The sequence below is a fragment of the Bombyx mori genome, chromosome 16 (assembly GCF_030269925.1).
Source record: "Bombyx mori chromosome 16, ASM3026992v2".
Classification (NCBI taxonomy): domain Eukaryota; kingdom Metazoa; phylum Arthropoda; class Insecta; order Lepidoptera; family Bombycidae; genus Bombyx; species Bombyx mori.
In genome coordinates this window covers 6,751,733-6,777,555 of record NC_085122.1, presented here as the reverse complement: position 1 = coordinate 6,777,555, position 25,823 = coordinate 6,751,733, and the positions used below count along the sequence as shown (strand labels likewise).

The window sequence follows — 25,823 nt, the reverse complement described above, 5'->3', positions numbered from 1 at the left end:
CGTTATTTTTAATTTATGTAAAAAAACTTATTAATTACGTGTAAACGTTCAATTTATGTGCTTCTGCGTTTTGAAGATATTTTTTTAGAAACAGTTTACCAGTCACTTAGCTCATTTAGCAGTACATCTAATGATATTTATTACTGATTCTTCTACAAGGACCCTTTATACATATATGTACGTATAATAATTTGATTTAGCACACATATAAGAACAGGCACTTGTCTGGTATAGGTGTCTCTGAGTATTGATGATGGAATGACACGTCAAGAATTAGTGGGGGTGAAGTAATAAAATGAATAAAATGCTTTAGAATAAATAAGGAAAGTTGTAGTAAATAATGATTGTCTCGTTGTCTCTAGGAATTATCAACTAATCTCTCTACTATTACAGTAAAAAACCAAAGCTAAGCCTTTAGTAATTAAGTGGAACAAGGTCATGCTCCGCTGTCACTATCACCAAATTTATAAAAAGACCATTTTGCTTTTTTGCACGTAATGTGACAAAAATCTTACCCCAATTTAGAATGGAAAATAAAAATTTATAATAAAAAAAAATTTATAATAAAAACGTTATCAACCTTCGAATGTATGTGTTAGACCACATACTATCAAATATATATAGGAAGAACATACAAAGAACTAATCATTTATATTTAAAAACGAAAAAATGAAAATTCGCATCCGCAACATGAGATGTCGCCAATACATCTGATACATTTATGTAGATGCAAAAAAAAAAGTAGTCGAGTGAGAGAGCTGCGACACTATCTTACGGCACATCTATGAATATTAATAAACAATAATCCACTATATCTTAAATTAAATATCGTACGTAAGAGTTGTTACGTCAGAATTGAAATTCGTCTAATTAAAGATAATTTCAGACGACTGAAAGTCCCAGATACCACAATGCTAATTAAAATTGCATCGTTAAAATAACATACAATTGTCGGAGCTCACGAAATTACATTCCAATCACACACTCCAAGATGTATTACTCGAAGATCTAAGAAGTTATCTTGCGTAGTCACGTACTAAGAAAATAGCTACTATACCATCGTCCCCTCAAAGCTTTGAAGGAATTCAAATTGCGGTGTGCTTGAACTAATTCGCATCTCACAGAAGACGATTTGAAAAAAAACGACTTAGTATTTCTGTTCTATCAATATTTTACGCACACGCACGCACACATACACACACAGATTTATTCATTACATACACACACATTTGTTTTTGTATCAAGGGTAAGACAGTCGTTATACAATGCAATAGAGATTTCCACCTCATGTCTCAAGGTGCTCGGCGACATTCACGCTGACATTACTATGAAAAAATAACTAATATTTTTTTTTTTAAATCATAATGTGTAGAAAAAATAATTACGAGATCATTCCTATGGGAATGTTATCGCCAATATTCCATTTGTTTTTGTCTTTTACGAAACTAACATGACCATCAGTTTACCGCAGTCTCTAAGTCTCATATTCTTAAACAGAGGTTTGAACCTATCAACTGCTCGTTGAAAACTAGTTGAAGCGAAGTATCCAAATATTGAACTATATTGGTCCTTAATATGTGTTAGTTAAATTGCTATTTTATTATATTATGTGCTTTATTACTGCTCAATCTTTAATCCAATTCGTGAATATGTGTTTGATACACATATATAATAAATAAGAAAAATTGTTTTTTATTTATTTATTAAATAATCGCTCTCGTATGTAACAAGCGGGGGCCGCGATATGTGGATTATCTTTTTTTGTCATACCTAAGCTGATAACCTTGAGAAGCTATTTCAGCGTAACCTTAACTAGTAGGTGAGCTCACGGGCTCAAACCTGACGACGTTGCTAACACGAACCCTAGCAGCAAGAGCCGTGCTTCGCAGAATCTACCACCGGATCGTAAACGCGACCCACTGAGAAGATCCGGCGAGAAATTCAGTGTGCTGTGTCTGAGGGTTAAACCGGAGTGATGCTAACACTGACCCTAGCAAGAGCAGTGCTTCGCAGAATCTACCACCGGATCGTAAACGCGACCCACTGAGAAGATCCGGCGAGAAACTCAGTGGGCTGGATTATCATGCCGTTCCAGGCGTACCATTGCTTCGAGCAGCTGGTAAATTGGCACTACTCGCTGAAAATATCGAACCCCTTTACCCATTAGACCACGGATGTTTTTTTTTATTACCCTTGTAGGTAGACGAGCATACGGCCCATCTGATGGTGAGTGGTTACCGTCGCCCATGGACTTCAGCAATGCCAGGGGCAGAGCCAAGCCGCTGTCTACCGTAAGTCGCTGCCTACTGTGGTATAAAATAAATTACGCCTTAAATATCGTTACTAATGAATAAGCGACGTTCAGAGATGTATTTTATTTATTTATTTACACACAGTATAGCTTCGTCTTTCACCGCTTTGACGCCGCGCCGTAGACCTTTCAGATCTCACAACACATTTATATAAGATAGTTTAAATAAGCATTTTATGGTAATACAAAAAATGCTATGTGGGTTACTGGATTGTAAGATGGCGCTTACTCATATCATTAACGCTGGGGGTTTTAATTAATCTTGTAAGTGTGAAGAAATTCAATTTTCCTGATTCGTAGACATAATTAAAACTACTTTTACGGTTTAGGTTCGATTTTTTTATTGGTTTTATATATTTAAAGTTTCGGAAGTTTCAAATACTTTACAGTTTTCTTGGTCAGTCTTTCGTAACCACGAAAAGTGTAAAGTATGTGAAACTTAAAAATAGTTTTAATCTCATAAAGTACAATATAATATATATGAACGTCTTCCGAAGAAGAAATGTATTGTAAATCTTATAAAGAGCATACCAGACAAAAACTTTCAATGCTGTTACTGTCAGTAATTATGTATAAGTACCATATTAAGATACATATAACATATGCATCAAGATTAATTATGTACGTGATGGAATTTTTAATTACTTACTATCCTTTAAACTATTATTGTTGTAATATTATTTAAGATTATTCTTTCTTTTAATTTTCATTCAGGAATAAATGGATAACAAGAGATTGTAACCGCATTTATTATCAACAAAATCAATTACAATAGATTGATGCTTAAGTAAGTTTAGATATTGTTAAAACATCCGTGTGGAAAAAAACTCTTTAAATTGAAGATGTCAGACAGATGTAAGACATAATAAATCTTAGTGAATTAAAAAAAAAAAGAACTCACCATAATACTATTTAAAAACAGCCGAAGTAAGTAAATCCAATTTTTCATATGTTCTTAAATGAAAATAAATTTGGAAAAAAAAAAAACATAAATAAGTCAGTTACATAAAATACACACTCATAACAAAAATCACTACACTGTCAAACTGTGTTCTTAATTCGAATTTCGCGCTCGTGTATTCACTTTTTTCGACATACAACGGCCAGTGACATCCGCGTACTGGCTTAATGGCGTGAACGCGTGCTGTGAACGCGCTGGACTTTGGTCAACTGTGCCAAAGTATTAAGTATCAATCCGCGGAATACGTTCGGTGTGCGCCGACCAGAAAAAAAAAGACAATCTCTAAGTCCAGCACATTTTTAAACAAGTGAAAATATGGATGTTCATCATTCTCATAAGACTGCTGCACATTATTTCACGGACGAATTAAAGGATGAGTATTAGTTATGATTTAGTATAGCCTGAATATTCGACTTTCGCATTTACCCGCTCAGAAAGCTGGAATCATTTGGTCTCTTCAATAAATAAATAAAAGGAATCCTTCCTACACATGCTTACAATACGCCTTACGATCGATAATAGTAGTACGCTGATATAATCCTAAGAGATCGTTGCTGTCTATTCTTAGCTGAATCGCCTTTTACGATACTGACGGGAAAATAAAAAGTGGCACTGTTCTAGGCAGAAGACACCATATACCATGGTCCAGATTTAAATCGATTTAAAAATCTAATATATAAAATTCTCGTGTCACAGTTTTCGTTGCCATACTCCTCCGAAACGGCTTGACCAATTTTGATGAAATTTTTTGTGCTTATCCGGTATCTATGAGAATCGGCCAACATCTATTTTTCATCCCCCTAAATGTTAGGGGTAGTCCACCCCTAAATTTGATTTTTTATTTTTTAGACGAAATTTTTAATTTCTATTTTTTTATGATACAACATACTAAAATACATACAATCCTCAATTTTCACCCTTCTACAATCAACCCTTATTTTTTAATAGCCATTTTAGTAATTTAATCATTTTTCCTCTCCGGTCGAAAACTGATCAATCGTCATTTAATTAGTTATCCCCGCCAGATGTCTACAGGTGTCACTTCTGACCCAGTAAACAGCACGGAGTAGGGATGAGAACGAAGCCGGTCTCCTTTCTTTCTCACTCCCTACACAGTTGTCGGCCATCATTATTGTTTATGCATCAAGTGTAGTAGTAACGTTGACAATTATTATTTTGCTATCTCAGTGTAACTCTCATATTAACTTTTAACCATTCCTATTTTATCAATAATAATTAAATTATCAATTTTGAGTGTATTTTGCACGATTAGTTAATCAAGTGATTTTATAACCTCAAAAGTACTCAAACCATCCAGTTTCTTTGTGTTAGCTAAAGATGGACTAACAAAAAATATTGTTCACGCTATAGCATTAAGAGATTGATATTGTTTAATTGTGTTACTGTCGTAATTGTTTAATTAATGATATATAATTTTAAGGAATAAATTATAATAACTTAAAAATAATGTTTGCCTTTTGTTATTTTTATATTCCCTCATCGTTCACAGCGCTCCATGCTTATTTCACGCATATACCACATTCTTACATACATACAATATACACATTCTAACATACAATACTTACAATAAGTAAGCTATTTTTTGTCTACACTAGAAATTACTAGGAAATTATTTATATGGCAAAACAACGTTTGCCGGGTCAGCTAAATATATTGATACCACGAATACCTATTATACCCACAGATGTACCAATTCAATTTAAGCGTATTCAATTTCCGATTAGATTGGCATTTGCAATGACTATTAATAAATCCCAAGGCCAAACAATGTCTGTTTGTGGCTTAGATTTGAGCACACCATGTTTTTCACACGGACAATTATACGTTGCATGCTCTGGAGTGGGTAAACCATCAAGTTTGTTTGTATTAGCTAAAGACGGGCTAACAAAAAATATTGTTCACGCTGCAGCATTAAGAGATTAATATTATGTAATGAATTAATTATATATATAATTATCACTTTTAATAAATGAAAACAATTAATGTTTGGTGTTTTGTTATTTTTAAACAACATTCCCTCATCGTTCCAGGCCTTTTTCACTCATATTCCAGATCCTTATACACTTCCAATAAGTTAGTAATTTTTTTTCTACACTAGAAATTCTCTAGAAATCTTATATATGGCAAGACAACGTTTGCCGGGTCAGCTAGTGATATATAATTTTTTCTTATCAATTTCTTTCTTCCAGTTTTCTCAGAGCTAAGGACTAAATAGACTAGAGGATAGTGCTCTCCGCTGTATCGGTAAATATAAAATGTCTGTTTATGCGACTGCTCATGCGCGACATTTGCCGCCAATGATCATGCAATGGAAACGATATCAATAATTTCAAATTAATGCCAGCATAACAGATCACTAATCTGTACTAAGATGCGATACGGTATATTTAAAAATCACTACTTACTAGCTTCGATCAGTTGTTGTTGACGATCAAGACGAAAATTTAATAATAACACGTTCAACGTAAAATAACTGATGTACAAATCATTTGTATAAATAGGAGTATAATTAATATTCTGGCATCAGACAAAAAAGGAAGGCCATGTGTGTCTTATATTAATAATTATTGAAATAAAACTCATAGATGTTTGGATATGATTTAATAAGCGCAGTATATCTGAGTGAGGTTACGATATACAGGAAAGAATTTACCACAATCTAACTAGCAGAGTCTAACAAATTCAAGTTGCATCATTCAGGAATAAAATGAATGGAAGACATTTTACCGACATGTACTTTTGAACGAATTCAAGAGGTTCTATTAACATGAATCTTTGGATTATTGTTTTGACCAAGATTGACATGATAAAAGATGTTTGTTTGTTTGTTTTGTTCGAAATTTTCGGACATTTGCCTACTTTTCTTTTAATTAACCAACAATGTCTATCTACTTATTGTTCTTCAAAATAGGCAGACGAGCTCACGGATCAAAAGAAAAAAAAGAATTTATCATCTTAAAGCATTAAAGTCTACATTGCATTGATAAAACGCTATTATCTCGCGTTCATTATGCTTTACATATCGACGCTTGAAAGGCAAACGTGACTAAGCGACAATGCGTGAACTTTACAGTGGACGAATTCAAAGTTGAAATACCTGAAAACAAAATTTATTTTAACGAATCTAGCTGTAGTAGAATATAGCTAGTAGCTGTAGGATTGAAATGATTTTAATAGACCTAGAAATATATATTTTTTGCGCATCGAATATGGTTATAGCCTATCATTTATGTATAAAGCAGTTATTGTCTCTTAGTCACGTTTGCCTTTCAAGCGTCGATATGTATGTATATGCCTCCCGTTGACAGAGGTAAGGTAACGAATGGAAATTGAAAAAAAAATTGTTTTATCAAAAAAATTGCAACAGCAAAGACAGCAATAGATTTTTGAAAGCGATATTATTTTAACCATTATAAAGCTTTTCGTAGGTATTAATAGGTAATTTATAGAACTGTGTGCTTAGTGCGTGCTATATAACGTTCTCGATAGCGTAAAAGTGAACTCAAATTTGTACAGTTGCCTACGTTTACCGCTAGGGGCGCTGTTCCAACTGCAAACAAATTTGAGCTAACTTTTACGCTATCGAAAACGTTAAAAAACTCACACTTAGCATACTGATTCGTGTAATAAATCATTACAATTTGCGTAATTATTGGTGTTAGGGCGTTTTATGAGCCCGTACGGGTGGATACCATAGCCGTGCCTATTTCTGCCGTGTAGCAGTAATGCGTTTCGGTTTCAAGGGTGGGGCAGCCGTTATACTGTAAAAACTCAGGCTTAGAACTTATGTTGTCTCAAGATGGTTGGCGGCATTGACGTGGTTGACGTCTATGGGCAATGGTGACAACTTAACATCATGTGGGCCGTGAGCTCGTCTACCTATATTAGCAATATAAAAAAAACTGATATAAATAATATTTTAACGTTATCATAACGGAGCATCAAACATTCCATTAAAATCTTTAGTTTTGATAACAGTGACATCTACAATCAGTTAGAGAAAACACAAATTAATCCAATACAACTAGCTAAATTGAAGACATAGTTCGTGTATTCACAAGATGGCGCTATTCTCGAAACAAACTAGATATAACCGCTTCGGCGGACAAACACGACATAGTTAATACACAAATTAGTTATAGATAAGCAACTCAAGCATTCAACATAAATGTTTACGTGCGTCGGCCACTAGATGGCTTCATTTCGATTAGTTTCTCATTGCTCCTGTAGATAGCAGTAACATTAACTTTACTATCCTATATTTTATTTTTAATGAAGGATTGTGTAAATTTTATTAATAAAATTTAATCAATCTGTTTATAACAAATGAGTCGACTATTATCAAAGCCGGCAATCTGACTTTTGGACAATGATTGGTAAATCATAAAAACGAATTATTGACTTTGTATTCCATTGGCAGTCACAAAACTCTTCGGAACGACATCTTAGATAAATAACAGGTTAACTATTAACCTTTATTTAATGCAGGTTTTGAACCGTATTCTTTGAAGGAGACGATTATATTCAAATCAATCTGTATTGACATATCAATAAAAAATTTTTGTCCAAATGCACAGATTGCCACCTTTGATAATAGACGACTCAAATAAAGAGTTGTATGATTTATTAGTTTTTTTATTTTATTTTCTGTGTTTAGTTATACAATAATGAAATGCCTTAACTTTAACTTAAGCTTAGGGGCATTCGCTACGAGATGTCGATAGTTTCTATACAATAAAAATATTTGTCTTAAAGTATCACAGTTTCAAGGCCCTGAAGCACCATTAGAAACATAGTTAATACATTTGATATTTATTAGAAACGCATAGCGTGTACTTCAACGTCTTCAACCCGCACAGGGAGGCACCACTATTCTGACCCGAAGCAGTCACGCCTGTTGGAAGAGTGAAGCAGTTGTTATAAAAAAAAATTAAAGTATAGGTATAGTATCTTATAGCATATAAAATCTTAAGTATTAAGTAGCTACGAATAAATTATACTTATTATTTATTCGTAGTTAAGTAGTAAGTAATATTAACTTTTGAAGTCGTCGTCGCCTAAAGGATAACACGCCCGGTGCATTCGTATCTAGCGATGCAACGGTGTTCGAATCCCGCAGGCGGTTACCAATTTTTCTAATGAAATACGTACTTGACAAATGTTCACGATTGACTTCCACGGTGAAGGAATAACATCGTGTAATAAAAATGAAACCCGCAAAATTATAATTTGCGTAATTACTGGTGGTAGGACCTCTTGTGAGTCCGCGCGGGTAGGTACCACTACCCCGCCTATTTCTGCCGTGAAGCATTAATGCGTTTCGGTTTGAAGGGTGGGGCAGCCGTTGTAACTATACTGAGACCTTAGAACTTATATCTCAAGGAAATGGCGCATTTACGTTGTAGATGTCTATGGGCTCCAGTAACCACTTAATATCAGGTGGGCTGTGAGCTCGTCCACCCATCTAAACAATAAAAAAAAAAAGAATTGCATTCGTGGCCTAATGTGTGAGTCATAGCATGGATTCGTGTACATATTGACTTCAAAATATAGGAATAACATATTGGGTATAGTAGAACGAAATCCCCAACAACAAAAAGCTTAGCGTAAGTTTTTAATTGCCAAATGTGAAAAGCTAGACTTTTCAGGGACGGGTGACATAATTCACGCATGTACTATGAGCATCGACTACCACTTAATAAGCAGCTCATGCGTAAGACAGAACATCAAATACATATATCCTACCCAGTATTTGGGAAGAGAAAAAAGTATTTTGTAGAATTAATTTGCATTTTACAGTAACTTTACTCTAATCGAACGAAGCGCCACAAGTGGTGCAGAGTGTCATCACCTTGTTATAAAGGGACAATTTACTTCCCTTAGATGGGGATGGATGGATGATGGGGTAGAATCGACCGAGTAGGAGTGCGGCTCGGTCTGACTTAATTTGGGGCCCAAACGTCATTCCCCTGTCGAGAGTGACGCCTAAATACTTAGTCCTTGAAGCCCACGGCATGGACTGGCCAAAGGTTTTAATGGCGGGAATGGAGTTACCGCGCCTAATTCGTGATACTAGCAGTATTTTCGGGAGGGCGACCCCTTTTGAAGAGCCCGGCTGTGCTTCTCATGTGTTTAATGTCAATGCGCCACTTCCAGAACCACTGTCCTAAATTGGTGGCCGCGATCTGGAGTAGGAATACTCACTCTCCAGAGAGAGTGAGGGCACGTTGCAATGAATGATTGTTGACATCAGCTACGCGGCTGAACGTAAAAAACCCAACGCAGATTGATAAGACATACTGTGCCTCCCATAAAATGTGAGACATGATCATGAAGAAATTAATTATTGCCACGATGACAGACAAGCGCTAACTTAACAGGCAGGCAATTTCGAGAGCACAAGTCCCTAATAAACAACTCTTAGTGTATGATTTGTTAATTTTTTTACTTTACATAAGCATAACTTGCTTAAGCACAATCTGTGAACGAACTGGCGATCAATTACGTTGTTGTCATCACTGGAGTTTATGGTATCACAATATAATGGCGGCTACCCACCTTTGAGACAAAGCTTGCAGCACATTGAGAACGCGGCACGATATGAAAACCCTCTTGTCGTGGACGCCGGTAATTACATACTCGAACCTGTGGACCGAATGGTAAACAGTCGGCGTCGCCCTAAGCACGTAATTACAGATCCTCCCAATCCATTAACAGTGCTTTTAGATACCTCAAGCACCGATCACCGTCGTGGCCGAACTCGTCGCTTGCGACGAAGGGCTCGACGAGTAAATTAACCTATAGACACAGCCCACTGAGTTTCTCACCGGATCTTCTCAGTGGGACGCATTTCCGATCCGGTGATAGATTCTTCGAAGCACTGCTCTTGCTAGGGTCAGTGTTAGCAGCACTCCGGTTTGAGCCCCGTAAGCTCATCTACACGTCAAGGAGTAACTGAAATAGCCTCTTATTTAAGGCTATCAGCATAGGTAGGAAAAAAAAGCGTTAAAGCTGTAATTTTATTGTATAGCAGAGTTGGGAATGGTGATAAATCTCACTCTTATGGATATCCAACTATTTATTTATCGAAACTTAATAAAAAAGGTTCTATTGCATCTAAAACGCAAAAGTCGATATAAAACATTTTATTTTGATTATTAAAGAATTGAATACATCGTTGTCTTCGCTTAGAAACCATTAATTTCATTACAATACTTTAAACTTGCTTTAATGATTGACTAAAAATTATTTTTATACATAAACACCTTAAAAAACTACACGTACCTACATACGCGTGGAAGTATACACATTGAGTTGTGAACTCTAACATTTTAATGGCACTCATAGCCTAGAATATTTGATGGAAATATTACTCTAAAACTTAGACCTATTATTTACATAAGTCTTAAAAGAACCCCGTTTTGATATTACACTATAAGACTTACCATTTTTTAATACACTTAAGAACTAATAAAATATTGGAATTTAATTAATTTTAATTTTATATTTATTAAAAAAAACATTGATATAAGTAAGTTAAAGTAGTGTTATAAATAACGAATGCATTTTTTTTAATTGCGTTTATTTATTAAAAATAGTTCGTTTATGTGTTAGCTACTTAATCAAATTTGTTTATAAGCTGACTAAGTTTTTAATTTTGTACGCTCTTTTACGATTGAGGTACACGCTTCGAATATACATTTTGCACTGGAATTTTAGTGCAAGAACAAAAAGAAATTAATTTTAAAACATGCGTATTAATTATTAATTCTAACGCATTACGAGTTTCGATAACAATGTGTCAGAAATTTTGTAAATTTTCTTATTAAATTCTATTAATATTTCTAAAATGATTTGACAGATTTATTGTTGCCATAATATTATTGTACGTTGGTGAATTAATACTGTTTATTGCGTGGGTTTGAATCCATTAAGGTATCGTCTGCAGGAAGTCAGAAAGTAAAGCGTGATGCAAAAATGGTGATCCGAATCCGATAAATCCGTATTTCCCGCGAAGAATTCATCATAAATATTAAATTTTGACAGTGCCGTTTGACATTAAATATAGAATTCAGAACTGGCTGATATTGGTAGGTCTATGATATTGGTCGAATTCGGTGACATGGCGCGCATTTGGCATCATGCGGGAACGAGTGCATAATTCCATGATTTATTTCAATTTAATAAACATAACATAACTTCTAATAAAAAACATAAGTTTTGGATCATTAGTACTGGAAATGTTTAACATCGTTTATTTGACGTGTTTGATGTTCAATAATAAGATCTGAGTTGATATTTGGCATGAAAAACGTCAAAGGAATAATTTTAAGAAAAACGATCAGAAAATATATTTTCCTGAAAAATATTGCAAAATCTTAAATTTTGTGTCCGACAATTAAATCGAACGAGGCCGAAACTCCTCATGCGATATAGCTGTAGATAATTGCTTTGTACGAGATAACCGATTATATAGTGAAGTGGAAAATTTACCAATCGACTTTTAATATTTTAAGCGTAAAACTATTAGCCTGTAACTGTGTCAATTAATTGTGGTGACGAATTTAGATCGATACATAATTAGTTGCATAGATTGTGAGATAAAAATTAAAGATTAGCTCAAGGTCCATCTTGTGGTAAGAGGCTATTTATGGCCATAAACATTATGAAATGACCTTACAACCTTGAGACGATAATTGCTGTTCTACCCTTCAAATCAGAATCAATATTTCACGCCAAATATAATGGAGTTATAGTAGCAGCACTATCTCAAAATCAAAATACTATTCATAATACAAACACAAAAGTTTATGCCCCGTAAACTTTTTCTGAATGAACTGAATTGCACAGATGTGATAAAGTTTTTTTTTTATCAGAAATTAATTTATACTGTAATATATGGTAAGTGTATATTTTCAGATATGTCCTCACTAACATGTAATCGAAGTGCTTGTGTATATTATTACGTACGATAGAACTACAACTAGGGAATTCGTGACAAATCTCTATCACCCAAAAACTTTTCAGGTATCGATTCTCAAACCAGATCTCATAAAATGAACTTTGACTGCCTTGTAACAAGGTAGCTAGTTGTGTGCTCGTGTTCGCGTTGTGGAATTATAAATTTGAGAGTTGTTTCCGGTCGGACGCACGCTCACGCCGCGCCGTGACGCGCCCGACTAATAGATGACGCTCACGTGAACAGGCTTCGTGTTATCTGGAATTAAGGGAAAAAACTTTTATTACATTAAATTATTAGGTATAAATTAGGTATCCCAATTCGGCAGCAGCAACATTTTACTGTTCATTATGATCTGATGATTCACTAACAATGCACTCAACTCGTCGGCAGCTCACTGAGTTTCTCGCCGGATCTTCTCAGTGAGTCGCTTTTCCGATCCGGTGGTAGATACTACGAAGCACTGCTCTTGTTAGGGCCAGTGTTAGCACTACTCCGGTTTGATTTGAGTCCCGTGAGCTCACCTACATGTTAGGGCGAAGCTGATATAGTCTCTCAACAAGCAGCCGTTGTAACTATACTGAGTCCTTTTTTATTTTTATTGCTTAGATGACCTTAGAACTTATATCTCAAAGTGGGTGGCGCATTTACATTGTAGATGTCTATGGGCTCCGGTAACCATTTAACACCAGGTGGGCTGTGAGCTCGTCCACCCATTAAACCAATGAGAAATTTAAAAAAAAGCGCAAGTTAAAATTTTTCATTATTTCCGCCATTACCATAATATAATTTTCATGTACCCCCAGAGGTACGTGTACCACAGATTGAGAATCGCTGATCTAGAATGAGGCGGCGAAATGAAGTTGAGGCTATTCGTTCAAAATCGAGGACTCACTTGCCAGCAGAAGACGCAAATGCCTTGCAGTGCAGCAACATAATATTATATGAGTGTGTAAAGGTTAAATAATGAATGATTTGACTGACCTGGGTGCGTGTTTAGCTCGCAGTAAATGTGGCGGCACCTCGCGTCTCTCAACCTCGTCGGAGCCAAGCTGCAGACCCGCCACTAGCTGCATGATCTCTCTTTCCTTCTTCAGTTCTTCACGGCCTGACTCCACCTGGAATTCCAAATAGTTATATATTGTTAGTTATCTTTAAAAACTGTGCAGAAGACATGATAATGGGACAGCTGTTTGTCGGAAGCTATTATTTTTTTCCTACTTGAACTGATAGCCTTGAGAGGGTATTTCAGCGGAACCTTAACTAGTAGGTGAGCTCACGGGGCTCAAACCTGACGAAGTTGCTAACACGAACCATAGCAAGAGCCGTGCTTCGCAGAATCTACCACCGGATCGGAAACGCGACCCACTAAGAAGATCCGGCGAGAAACTCAGTGGGCTGTGTCTGAGGGTTAATTTACTCGTCGAGCCCTTCGTCGCAAGCGACGGGTTCGACGAGAACGGTGACCGGTGCTTGAAGTACCTAAAAGCACCGTTAGTGGATCGGGAGGATCCGAAATGACATGTTTGGGGCGACGTCGACTGCTTTCCATTCTATCCGCAGGATCGGGGATGTAGTTTCCGGTGGCCACGATGAGAGGGTTCTCGTGTCGTGCCGCTTTATCGAAGTGGGCGGAAGCTAAAGGTGTGCGAGCCACTATATACTTTTATTTTATTTTATTTTTATTGCCCTTGTAGGCAGACGAGCATACGGCCCACCTGATGGTGAGTAGTTACCGTCGCCCATGGACCTCAGCAATGCCAGGGGCAGAGCCAGGCCGCTGCCTACCGACTACCTACTTCTCAATAATCCTGTCTAAAGTAGTGTATAAAAACATAAACTTGTCAGGTTTTCTTTAAAAAAAAAACGATACGATAGTTGAAACTAAATATTATATAGATTGTGTATAAATGACAACGTACCCTAACTCCGAGTTTTCGTCATGAAACGTATACGATTACGTCTACGTTTTCGAGTTAACTACGTAATGGATTACGCAATACCGGCAAGTCGCTGCTGCCAATGTACTTGCAATAGCTGAACGCAATTATTACTTCCTTATATTTTGTAGGCAATGACTCGTGTTTTTGGGCCTGGCTTTATGAAATATGAAAATTAGCGAAATCTTACGGCCGTCTAAATCGATAACCATTGGCGGTAGGGCGCGGTGTAAGCCCGCACGCACGGATTGGTCTGCCTATTTCTGTCTCGAAGCAATTATGCGTTCCGATTTGAATTGTGCAATATTATACAATATAATTGAAACCTCTAGCTCTTAACTCAAAGTGGTTAGTGGCATTAATATTGGGGTGTCGTACGTGTAGGTACTCCGGGAAACACTTAAGCCCTAATGAGCCGTGAGGTCGATCAACCATTTACTCAACCAAAAAAAATATTTTAAGAAAAGCCTCAAAAGCGACCGTGTAGTTGTTATCGTATGAAATAGCACTCTAAAATTACTTTTAGAAACTATTAAATAAAGCTTTAGATAAGGTTGTGAAGTATTTCTTCAGATCAATCAAGGTCCTTTTTTATGTACCCCGTAACCTGTTAATAAAGGCTTCCCAGTTTCCTCACGAAACCGGTTTATTCGCAAACAAACAAACAAAGCAAGGTATTCAAGACAGCTGCCTTTAGAATGGTTTTATACACAAAAGACCCTTATCTCCTTTGCAGGTGTTGGATTCAAAGAAAACGCAATTTTGGATTACTCAAACCAATTCAAAATTGTATAGACGAGGAGGAAGACAGCTAGATTTGACTAGCTTTTTCATGTTATTGATTTTTGACCAGTTAGTTTATTTTTGGAGTGTGAATTTACATGGTAGCTTAGAACAAAGTCTAAAATCTTCCTTAGTGGGTACATGAGTTATTTATGTAATGCTAAATTGTAGTTACTGAGTACTGATCCTGGTACACAAAACCTTTTTAGTTTTACTAAGCTTTGCAATTTCGGCAATTACCTAATAAAATATTTTCAAAATGAAAAATAACTATGTTTTTTTTTCTTTTAAAAGTGGATGCGCAGACGAACTAACAACCATTCAGTCTCATTTTTGGTTTCTAAATCAATTAATTTTTAGTTTGAATTAGTCACATTCCAAATTGCAAGTAGCTTAAATTGTACAGAGCAATTTGTTCTCATATTCACGAAAGCTGCATTTTATGCGTTGGATTTCATTTCTACTTTAACGAAAGTATACATTTAATTTTAGTGATATCTTGGTAATAATAGAAGTTACAACATATATATTTTAGGCAAAATTTTGTTCCTGTTTTTTTTTTTTTGCAATATTTTTTAAGTTGAGGTTTCATTCGAATTTAGTCTGCATTTCACCATGGTAATAATGGACGCATAATATTATTGGCATTGACGGCGTAAAATAAACAATATCTAAATGAAAGTTTTAAAGGCACATTTAAGCTTACTTCACAGCAGGTTGCTAACTATGATTACATGCAAACATTATGTGTAAATGAATTTCTCTTCAAGTTTCTTGTGTCATTCATTGCTATGACTGTGTGATTGTGTACAGATGAATGGAGAATCGCATTGCGTTATGTTTAGTATTTATGGTCGAATGCATTTATGATCTCGCACGAGTAGTTGTACCACTATTGTGTATTTTTGCTATGAAGCAGTCATGCGCTTCGTTTTGAAGCTTGAGCTATTAAACAATAGGATTCAGATTTCACGTCTCAAGTGTTTGACGTCATACAGGATCTGTTACATATAGATGGACACCGCAAAAGAATAATAATTAATTTAATGGTCATTTGGTTCTGATTTGTATTGGACAAAAGTTAAAACCTTTGCTAACAATATGAATACCTAGCGAACTTTGATAAGCTCGAAATCTGTGTTATTTATAGTAGCAAAATAATAAAGATTCTACTCTTCAAACAATTAAATGATTCTTTACGGGCATAAGTAGACGGGAGAATGGTACGCAACCTTGCGAGTTCACAAATGACCATTAAGCACAACAAACGACAACATCTCAAAGAATTTTTTTATTGCTTAGATGGGTACACGAGCTCACAGCCCACCTGGTGTTAAGTGGTTACTGGAGCCCATAGACATCTACAACGTAAGTGCGTCACCCACTTTGAGATATAAGTTCTAAGGTCTCAGTATAGTTACAACGGCTACCCCACCCTTCAAACCGAAACGCATTACTGCTTCACGGCAGAAATAGGCGGGGTGGTGGTACCTACCCGTGCGGACTCACAAGAGATCCTACCACCAGTAATTACGCAAATTATAATTTTGCGGGTTTGATTTTTATTACATGATGTTATTCCGTCACCGTGGAAGTCAATCGTGAACACTTGTTAAGTACGTATTTTATTAGAAAAATTGGTACCCGCCTGCGAAATTCGAACACCGTTGCATCGCTCGATACGAATGCACCGGACGTCTTATCCTTTAGGCCACGACGACTTCAATTCTCATTTTGTCAACTTCGACGACTTCAATTTTGTTTTGAGATTCTTATTATGTCTCTAATATAAAATAAATACCAACTCTCATAGACAGTAGAACTGTCTTCACCCAATAATTTCATATTCCAGCTATGATAAACGAAGTTCCGATGACATTTCATAATCAGTTGTATAATGCGCCCTCCGTGGGTGTTATTGTTGATAACGCACATGGAGTAGAGCCTCCCACGAAGATTATCATTTAGTATAGATACCTACAGGGTGTTTTTTTATTCGGCTCGCTTCGATGCGTTGCTAAATGAATGGATTCGAATGTAGGAAGAATAGCAAAAAGGTATTTTGTTTTATATATAATTATTAAGATTTTTGAACAATCAATGGCTGTGGAACAATCTCATGAGTCTTGAAAAAATATAAATTTCACAACCCGTAATATAGTACTGAGGAGACGCTGCATACAGATAGTAGATAGACGGGTCTTGACGTTTAGCTCCTCGAGAATTGACACATTTGTTCGGCGCTCCGTCCATGATACGCCCAACATTTTGCGCCAACACCACATTTCAAATGAGTCAATTCTCGATCGGGTACGGGGCTTGAGGGTCCCACGTCTCAGAAACGTACAAGAATATGGAGAAGATAAGGGTTCTCATGAGCTTCATCTTAGTTTTTTTGTTTATCCTGCGATTTCTCCAAATCTTCTCCAATCGCTTCACGGCTGATTTTGACATCTGCGCAAGTACTTCGGACCCGTGGCTCAACAAAATCCTGAGAACTTGGAAAAATTAATAGTTGTGGGCACGTGGAAGGAAAGAGAAGTCGAGGAAGATTGCCAACCAGGTGGACGGACATTGTCAAGGAGGCCACAAACACCAGGATCCCAGGCGCCATTAAGCAGGCCGAATGCAGGTAGCATTGGAGGAAGCTGGTGCAAAAACTGGACCAAGGGGGTCACGACCCTCAGTAATGAGGAAACGACGAGAAGAAGAAGAAGAATATAGTACTGAGCAGATACAATCGTTATTGGGAAGCGAATCGTGCTATAGTAATGTGTGACTGACAGAAATCGAACGATTATTAAATAAATCTGGCCTATCTTGACTAAAATTTATTCTAGTAGCCCTAGTTTGCCATCCCAGCTTAAATCCGTTAACTTGTGGGTTAGCTTAGTCTGACTCACGTATCGAATTCCCTTGGACCGGAGTTGCAGATCAGTGAGTCACCACAAAACGTTTTAACAACTTTACCTCCCTGCAAGCATTATAAAATGATCCTGCAATAATAACATCAAAATACTTTAAGTTATTAAATATAGTGTGTTTAATGGAAAAAAATTTTGAAACACCTTAATTTTAAAAATAGATAAGCAAGCGCAAAACTAAAATAGACGCACAGTTTTTTTAAATGATCTCTTAAAATTAACCTTGTATGAAATAGAACTTACAATTTTCTTCCTCTAAGAATTAAAATAAAAAAAATAAAAAATTAGAGTTTAATTTTTGGTATTCCATGCCTAGCGTCTAATTTATCAGATTGTGTTAAAACTTAAATAAATACATATTAACGTACGTATGTACTTATTTAATACACTTTGTTATAAACGCCATATATGCAATAGAGTTACGCATATTATTTTTAAAACTGCCTATAAGCGATACTTAAAACGATCACAATGAAAAATAAAATATTTTGGACACTTCTAAATACATATTAACATTCAAAGCCTTTACTATTACTAGAGGCCAGAGAAATCCAAATACCCGAATATATGAGTCGTCTATTATCAAAGGTGGCAATCTGTGCATTTGGACAAAAAAATGTTATTGATATGTCAATACAGATTGATTTGAATATAATCGTCTCCTTCAAAGAATACGGTTCAAAACCTGCATTAAATAAAGGTTAATACTTAACCTGTTATTTATCTAAGATGTCGTTCAGAAGAGTTTTGTGACTGCCAATGGAATACAAAGTCAATAATTCGTTTTTCGGATTTACCAATAATTGTCCAAAAGTCACATTGCCGGCTTTGATAATAGTCGACTCATATTTGTCATCTTAGAGTAAATTTACAAACGGAGAGCAAAATTTGTAAAGCGAAGTAGGTTATAGAATGTTTCCCAATAGCATTTTATAACTTGACTTACTTTCTACGAGCAACTATGCAAACAATGTATATTTGCGTTGCCTCGCATACGTTCATTTGCATTGCACACGTAAACGTATTTGGTGTGAGCCGCTAATTATTATTCTATCCGTACAGCCTACGTATACAGTTTGATCGCCTTATTAATAATGATTAAAAATTTTCTATGAATTTTTAAAGTATAAGTGTTTGAAACGAAACATATGTTTGAGTCAGGCTAGTAAAAAAAAGCTGACTTAAGTCAGCCAGTTTTTTTTTTTTTTTTGTTGCTTATATGAGTGGATGCGCCATGCACCTTGAGATATAAGTTCTAAGGTCTCAGTATAGTTACAACGGCTGCTCCACCCTTCAAACCGAAACACATTACTGCTTCACGGCTGAAATAGGCAGGGAGGTGGTACCTACCCGTGCGGACTCACAAGAGGTCCTACCACCAGTCACAAGAGGTCCTACCACCAGTTTAAGACGATCATATTATACTTGAACAATGTGAATTTGATCGCAAATCAAACGCTGCTTTGTAAAACTGATCAAGGCTAATTTAACAATGGTGTCTCAAGTGATCAAGTCTCCTGAAAAATTCAACATGACGTGTGATATTTTTGTTGAAAAATTGTTCAACTCTTTTAAGGAGGCATGAATAACTTTTAATGAATTAGATTATAACAATTCCGTCAGCAATTGGTAAAAATAGCATATAAATGACGAATCCTTTTGTTAGCTCTGATGGACACGTAAACTTACAGCAAAAACCTTCCTGTCCCTCTTGAGACATAAAATAGACATATCAATTACATTTATACGACAGCTTTTTTACCAGGAAGCAAAGTTACGTCACGGCCTAAATATTCTGGATGAATGTAGCTATGTGCAGTCTTGTAATATGCCCTACCATATGTAATGGTTGTATTGTAAGATCCTCCAAACTACAACCAACAACTGAAACCCAAGCCATTTCGAACTACCAATACGTCCCCATCAGTTATCCTTCGTCGCAATATCCTTAAGCCATTTATTTACTTATTTAATCTCCTTCCTTCCGTAGTTCATTAGATAGTAGATTAGATAGTAGTTCATTAGTTCATTAGATTATAGAAATCAATTTGTTTTCATGCTGCGCCACTTGAAGAAAATAAAGATCTTTTACAAGTAGTACTAATGATATCAGTTTGTTTACAGATATTTTTACCACTCTCAAAAATCTGTACACATTAAACACTGGAACTTTATTGACTAATAATTACGCATGTCTAATTGAAATGACACTTAAAAATATTTAACAGCCTTAGAGATTAAACACAAGGTGACCAGCTACCTATAAAACAGAACCTGAACGGATTTCGAATAGAAATGGTTATGAGTATTCTAACGAGTCAGGTTATTGAATTAAAATAAACAGGTCAATGTCAAGACATCAGAATTATACCTAAAATTCTTCACAAAATGTTCAATCTGTGAATGAAGATACGAGATCATCTTAAAGACTGCGATAGGATTCCGGATACACTAAAAGCGATAATTATTTTTAGCAGATGAACATTAGATTTTATTTTAGAATCTTAAGCAGCTTTTTTGTTTAAAGAACGGATTTCCTAAACAAAACCAAACAAATTCACTATTTGTTAAGCCGGCTCCACCATCGTAGTAATTTCATAAATTACTTGTCCATGTACTTGTTACGAATCTTTCAAGAAACCATGATTTCTATTAAAAGTCGGTTGAGTAGCTCAATAAGTCATACCCCGAGTAACTACTAAATTACCAAATTAGTCAGGCCCTTACATAGCACTTACTCGTGTGAACTCAAAATAAGCTCTTCTTTAAGATATGTACGTTATGGTCTAAACTTCTAAAGGATAAAACGCCCGGTATAATCGTGTCGTCGCAAAGCAATAATGCATTCGAAGGGTGGGGCAGCCGTTATACTATACGATTCACGGAGCAGCCTTAGGACCCAATAACCATAATACCAGGTAGGTCCCGGGGAAATTCGCGTACCAAAGCAAAAAAAAGTTGAATATTTATTTTAATCTTCATAACAATTGTATAAGTGAATTCCATGCATACAAGCTGCCTTCTTCTCTTCTGCCATAGAAATGGAAGTCGTTTGAAGAACGAAGAACGCTTGGTAAATTTCAAATCATGTCCAATCGATGCGTCTATTACGAATACTGATGTGCAACCGATAAATGTTCATTTAGTTTCCTCACTTCGTTCTCATGATGTTGCTGTCATTTATATTATTTATACATTATGTTGTTTATGTACCGTAGATTGTTATTCCTATTTTTTTAAGAAATTACGCAAATATGTAGTAGAGTATCAGAATGAGAGGCAGTAATTTTGTAGTTCCGTACCTTTTTTTTATGATTGAAGGATCACTGATGGCCCGGAGGCCATTCCAGTTTCACCAGGACAGGTGGGCGAGCAAAGGCTCAGTCAGGAGGGGTGGGACTTGCTAACAGCTGCCCGAGTGCCTCCAAAGGAGACCTAATAACAACTCAAGAGCAGCTGCTTCGCGAATGAATCTACTACCGGATCGGAATCGCGACCCGCTGAGAAGATCCGGCGAGAAACTCAGCGGGCTGACGCATGGGTTACGTGAAGTTCCGTACCTATTTAGTTACAGCCACTGGTAGCTGAAATAGTCGCTTAGGCTATCAACGTATAGATAGGGAAAAAAAATATCATTAGCCTTTGGTAGTATTGTGTCGAATATCTCAATTAAACAAAGTACATTAAATTGTCTAGCTTGAAATAAAAAGGCTTGTAATTTAAATGTGTGTATTACGATTATATACATGTCTCAAAACTTACAGTACCTGCATGGATAGTCATTCGGAGAGGGAAACAATATTACTATTTAGAATGAAATGATACTTGAGTAAAAAACACAATACAATTATGTTAGAGAGTTACCATTACGCACGTATTGAATAAAGCATCGACGTCAACTAGTTCATTTAGAAAAAAAAAACAATTTCATAGGATTAAATAAATAAAAAGAATAAAAGGGTTTTTCCCCCTACCTATTCGCTGGTAGGCTAAGGGCTATTCCAGCTTCTCACGGAGGGGTATCATGCAATTCTGCAGATAACATATATTTATTTTCATTTCACTGAATTTTATTTATCTAGAAATCTGCTGAAAACCTAATCGAATCTGTTTAGTTAAGTGATCCAGAAGAATAAGTTTATAAATGAATTTCAAAGTAGCTCTTGTCTGGCGGATGCACTCGTAAGTAATAACGAAAAACATTAAATCAGCTAGTTCGAATTACAACCGCGTGCTATTCTTTCATTATGGAAGTTTTTCGTTACTAAGCAAACATGGTACCTGCCCCAGGAATTGATCCCCTCCACAATTCCATCGCTTATATGAACATCGAGAGTTTAACACGGGACCAAAAACTAATGACCGTGGTTGTTTCAGAAAAGTACGAGCAAGACATTTAAAATAATTTATTTTGTATATATGTTGTTACTGGTGGTAGGACCTCTTGCGAGTCCGCAGGTAACACCACCCCGCCTATTTCTGCAGTGAAGCAGTAATGCGTTTCGGTTTGAAAGGTGGGTTAGCCGTTTTAACTATACTAAGACCTTAGAACTTATATCTCAAGGTGTGTGGCGCATTTACGTTGTAGATATCTATGGGCTCCAGTAACCACTTGACACCAGGTGGGCTGTGAGCTCGGCCACCCATCTAAGCAATAAAAAAAATAAAATAAAAATATGTAGTTTCCCTGCAACATAAATTGTAAAACCACAACGATAGAGTCCGACCCTGAATCGTTAATGATTTGAGCACGATTTTCTGTACGTGACTAATTAACTAACAGATTTACAAAACAAAAATACGAAATGTACTATGCATTTGAAATTTAACCAGTGGTTCGAGTTGGTTGTTTCATATTTAAATCTTAACTTATACACACACGGACAAACTTGAAACGTTTTCTTTAATTGTTTTGTTCTTTTAAAATTAATTTCGTAAAATGAATGACCTCACGATTGGAAGGTGAAGACGTGCTTTCGGTTTTTGTAAATTATTATCGAATTTTGTTAGAAAAAAGAAAGTTTAGGACAGTATAATATATAATATCTTCAAATTGAAATCTCAACAATGAGACATAAGGGATAAAATACAATTTAGTTTGAAATATTAAATTTATACCAATTTCTTTGAACACACTGAAAAATTTTAAACAATGCAGTTAATTAATATTTACTTACTTAGAATCCCTTAACATAATGCACTAAATCAATTTGAATAATCTTTATTCACAATATTAAAAAACTATCTTAAGCATACTGTACGGGCAGTGGAATTCAAGAACCCCACGATATAAAAAACGTAAAAAAATGAAGTAAAAACATATGAATTAGAAACATCCTTCTAGATATTTCGTATTTAAAAAACAAAACGCGTTCTAAATTGCATAGTGTATACTATAATAATATATTACTAAGAACTTGATGAACTTACCCAGTTAATTTCTTTTTTTTTTAAAAGCGATCAAACCTTTATCTTGTTACGGATGCCAAGCCTGATAAACTAGAAACAATAAATAGATGCGTATCTATTCTGCAATTTGTCTAAGTGTTAAGCTACAGGTACTTCGATGAAGGTAAGTGTAATTGAGACTTTTAAGTTAGACGGATGGATTGAGAAAACAGATATATGGAAAACAATGCTGAGATTTATATGCTGAAAGAGAAGTAAACGCATACTGTTACTCCAAAAAGCAGTTTTGGAGATGCTGTGTTATTTATAACTAGCGACCCGCCCTCGCTTCGCTTCGGAAACATTAAAACACAGATGAAACCAAAAAAAGAAAATAAAAATAAAATTAAAAAGCGTAGCCTATGTTCATCAGGGACAATGTCGGCTTCTAGTGGAAAAAGAATTTTTCAAATCGGTCCAGTAGTTTCGGAGTCTATTCGAAACAAACAAACAAACAAATCTTTCCTCTTTATAATATTATTATAGTATAGACATATGAGATGCATAATAAATTAGTTCCGTCACTCGCATTTGACGAGCTGGCAAACATAAACTGTTTAGGCACAAACAATTAATGAAGTATCTTTGAATTAGTTTGAATAGTTTTTAAAAACTCATAAACAAATACTCATAATGCCCGGAACAAAGACTTAAAACAGGAAGAAAATATAAAAGAAGGACCAACAAAATAAAAGAACTTAACATGAAATATATTCAGACAAAGAATAACTCAGAATTACAAAAAAATACTTAAACCAAAACCATTAGTATGCATTACTTCTTAAAATACTCATCTATTAACAAATTATATTGCATGGATTCTAAGAACAAAATACAATAATGTAATTTTAAATGTACATGTGCTTTCGGGTCTTAGCTGATGCAAAATGACATCATCCAAAGGTTACTGTAATTTCCATCAATATATTCATGTATCTGTATCTGATATGTTGATGATCTCACGCATAAATACTGGTGATAAATATCAAACATCTCTATTTAGAATAATACATATGTTTTCTATATTCGACTGTCTACATATAGGCCAATGACATTTTCGTGTTCTTCTTAAACATCTAGAAAAAATTAACAAACTTTTTTTAATCGGGTAAATACTGGTTAATAAAATTTCTTCACGCGAATACAGGTAATTCGGGGTAAGTAACATTAGAACCGGTAATCGAATACGCTCAGTTGGACAATGACGTCTGCTGTAGGTCACTGTATCTATCCATTCACGGCGACACTGTGCTTGTTCAAGGTTTCAGCTTTCACGCTATCAGCTGGCGTGCATTGATTTTCGGCATTACTTATAAAGATTAATGCTATAAAATTCCAGCACTTGATCAGCAAATATGTATTATGACGAATATAGTACTTTATAAAATCTGTAATTGTTCTTTTTGTGTTGTATTGAACTTGTACTTTAATTAGATTTTATAAATTATTTATAAGAAAGCATAATAATTAAAAATCAAAATATTATTTATAGTGCGGTTTAACATGGAACACAGCTGCGTTTTATGCCAACTTCCAAAATTCTGGGACCGAGAAAGTAAAACACACAAAAAGTCGTCTATCGAGTTTCTCCGGCAAAGATCACTGACCGAATGACATTACGCGGGCCCGTCCGCTCATCAATACTGAGAAATATTCAATGAACAATGACAAGCCATTGTGTGCTTCAACAAAATACAGTATACCTCAGAAATATGCTACATGTTTAATTGATTAAACCATTACTATAATGTCCAACAACCACAAAAATATTATTACTTATAATAATTGCCCTAAATGAGTAGACGACATGACTCCTGATTAATAGTTAAATAATTTCATAACAAAACGTTAATACTAAGTACCACATAGCTTGAGACATGGATACAAAGTCTGAATTACATTGTATGACATTGTTCAAATCCGAATATTTAATGGCAGAAGTTAGACAAGATAATAAATAGTACGTATCTCTACGAGCTCACAATGTGACCTACCACTAGGAAAACTGTGATATGTCTAGTTTTATCTCACTGAATTAATTATATGTCTAGGTATCCCAGTCGATAAGTCGAGAGAGATACTTGTATCATTTTGAACAATATTTTAGTCAAACCGCTTCTACTGGTTTTCTTGTGTGAATTTTACAATCTGATTAAATTTTATTAAAATTTGTATTTTTGTTTAAGATCACTGGCCGTATGACATCTTTTGGCTGTTGAATATTTAAGTAAATTAATAATAGTTAGTTGATACGCAAAAAGTATTGGTTGTTCATAATTTCTGCTAAGTATTTGACAGCAAATTTCTTTGTATGAATTCAAGAAAGCAAGACCACAGATTTAGTGCTTGGCAAAAAAAAAAACATAGACCTGACCCGATTGGGCTTACTATTACAAACTAGCTGACCCGGCAGAATTCGTAGTGCCTCAATCCACAAATAAATGACCTAAACATTTGTATAAAATAAACTTAAAAC

At 35.4% G+C, this 25,823-nt stretch overlaps 1 protein-coding gene and 1 long non-coding RNA gene across 2 annotated transcripts in view; both read right to left on the bottom strand.

The window, feature by feature from the left end:
* Positions 1-3,786, bottom strand: part of LOC101738218 (uncharacterized) — a 55,811-nt gene extending 52,025 nt beyond the window's left edge. The window contains exon 1 of the mRNA XM_012692830.4: positions 3,213-3,786. The gene's annotated coding sequence lies outside the window, so the exon portion shown is untranslated. The remainder of the gene's footprint in view (positions 1-3,212) is intronic.
* Positions 3,787-10,423: 6,637 nt separating this feature from the next.
* Positions 10,424-25,823, bottom strand: part of LOC105842072 (uncharacterized) — a 40,716-nt gene continuing 25,316 nt past the window's right edge. Inside the window, exons 2-3 of the long non-coding RNA XR_005245605.2 lie at positions 13,237-13,370; positions 10,424-12,510 (exon numbers count right to left, since the gene is read on the bottom strand). This is a non-coding gene — a long non-coding RNA (uncharacterized LOC105842072). The remainder of the gene's footprint in view (positions 12,511-13,236; positions 13,371-25,823) is intronic.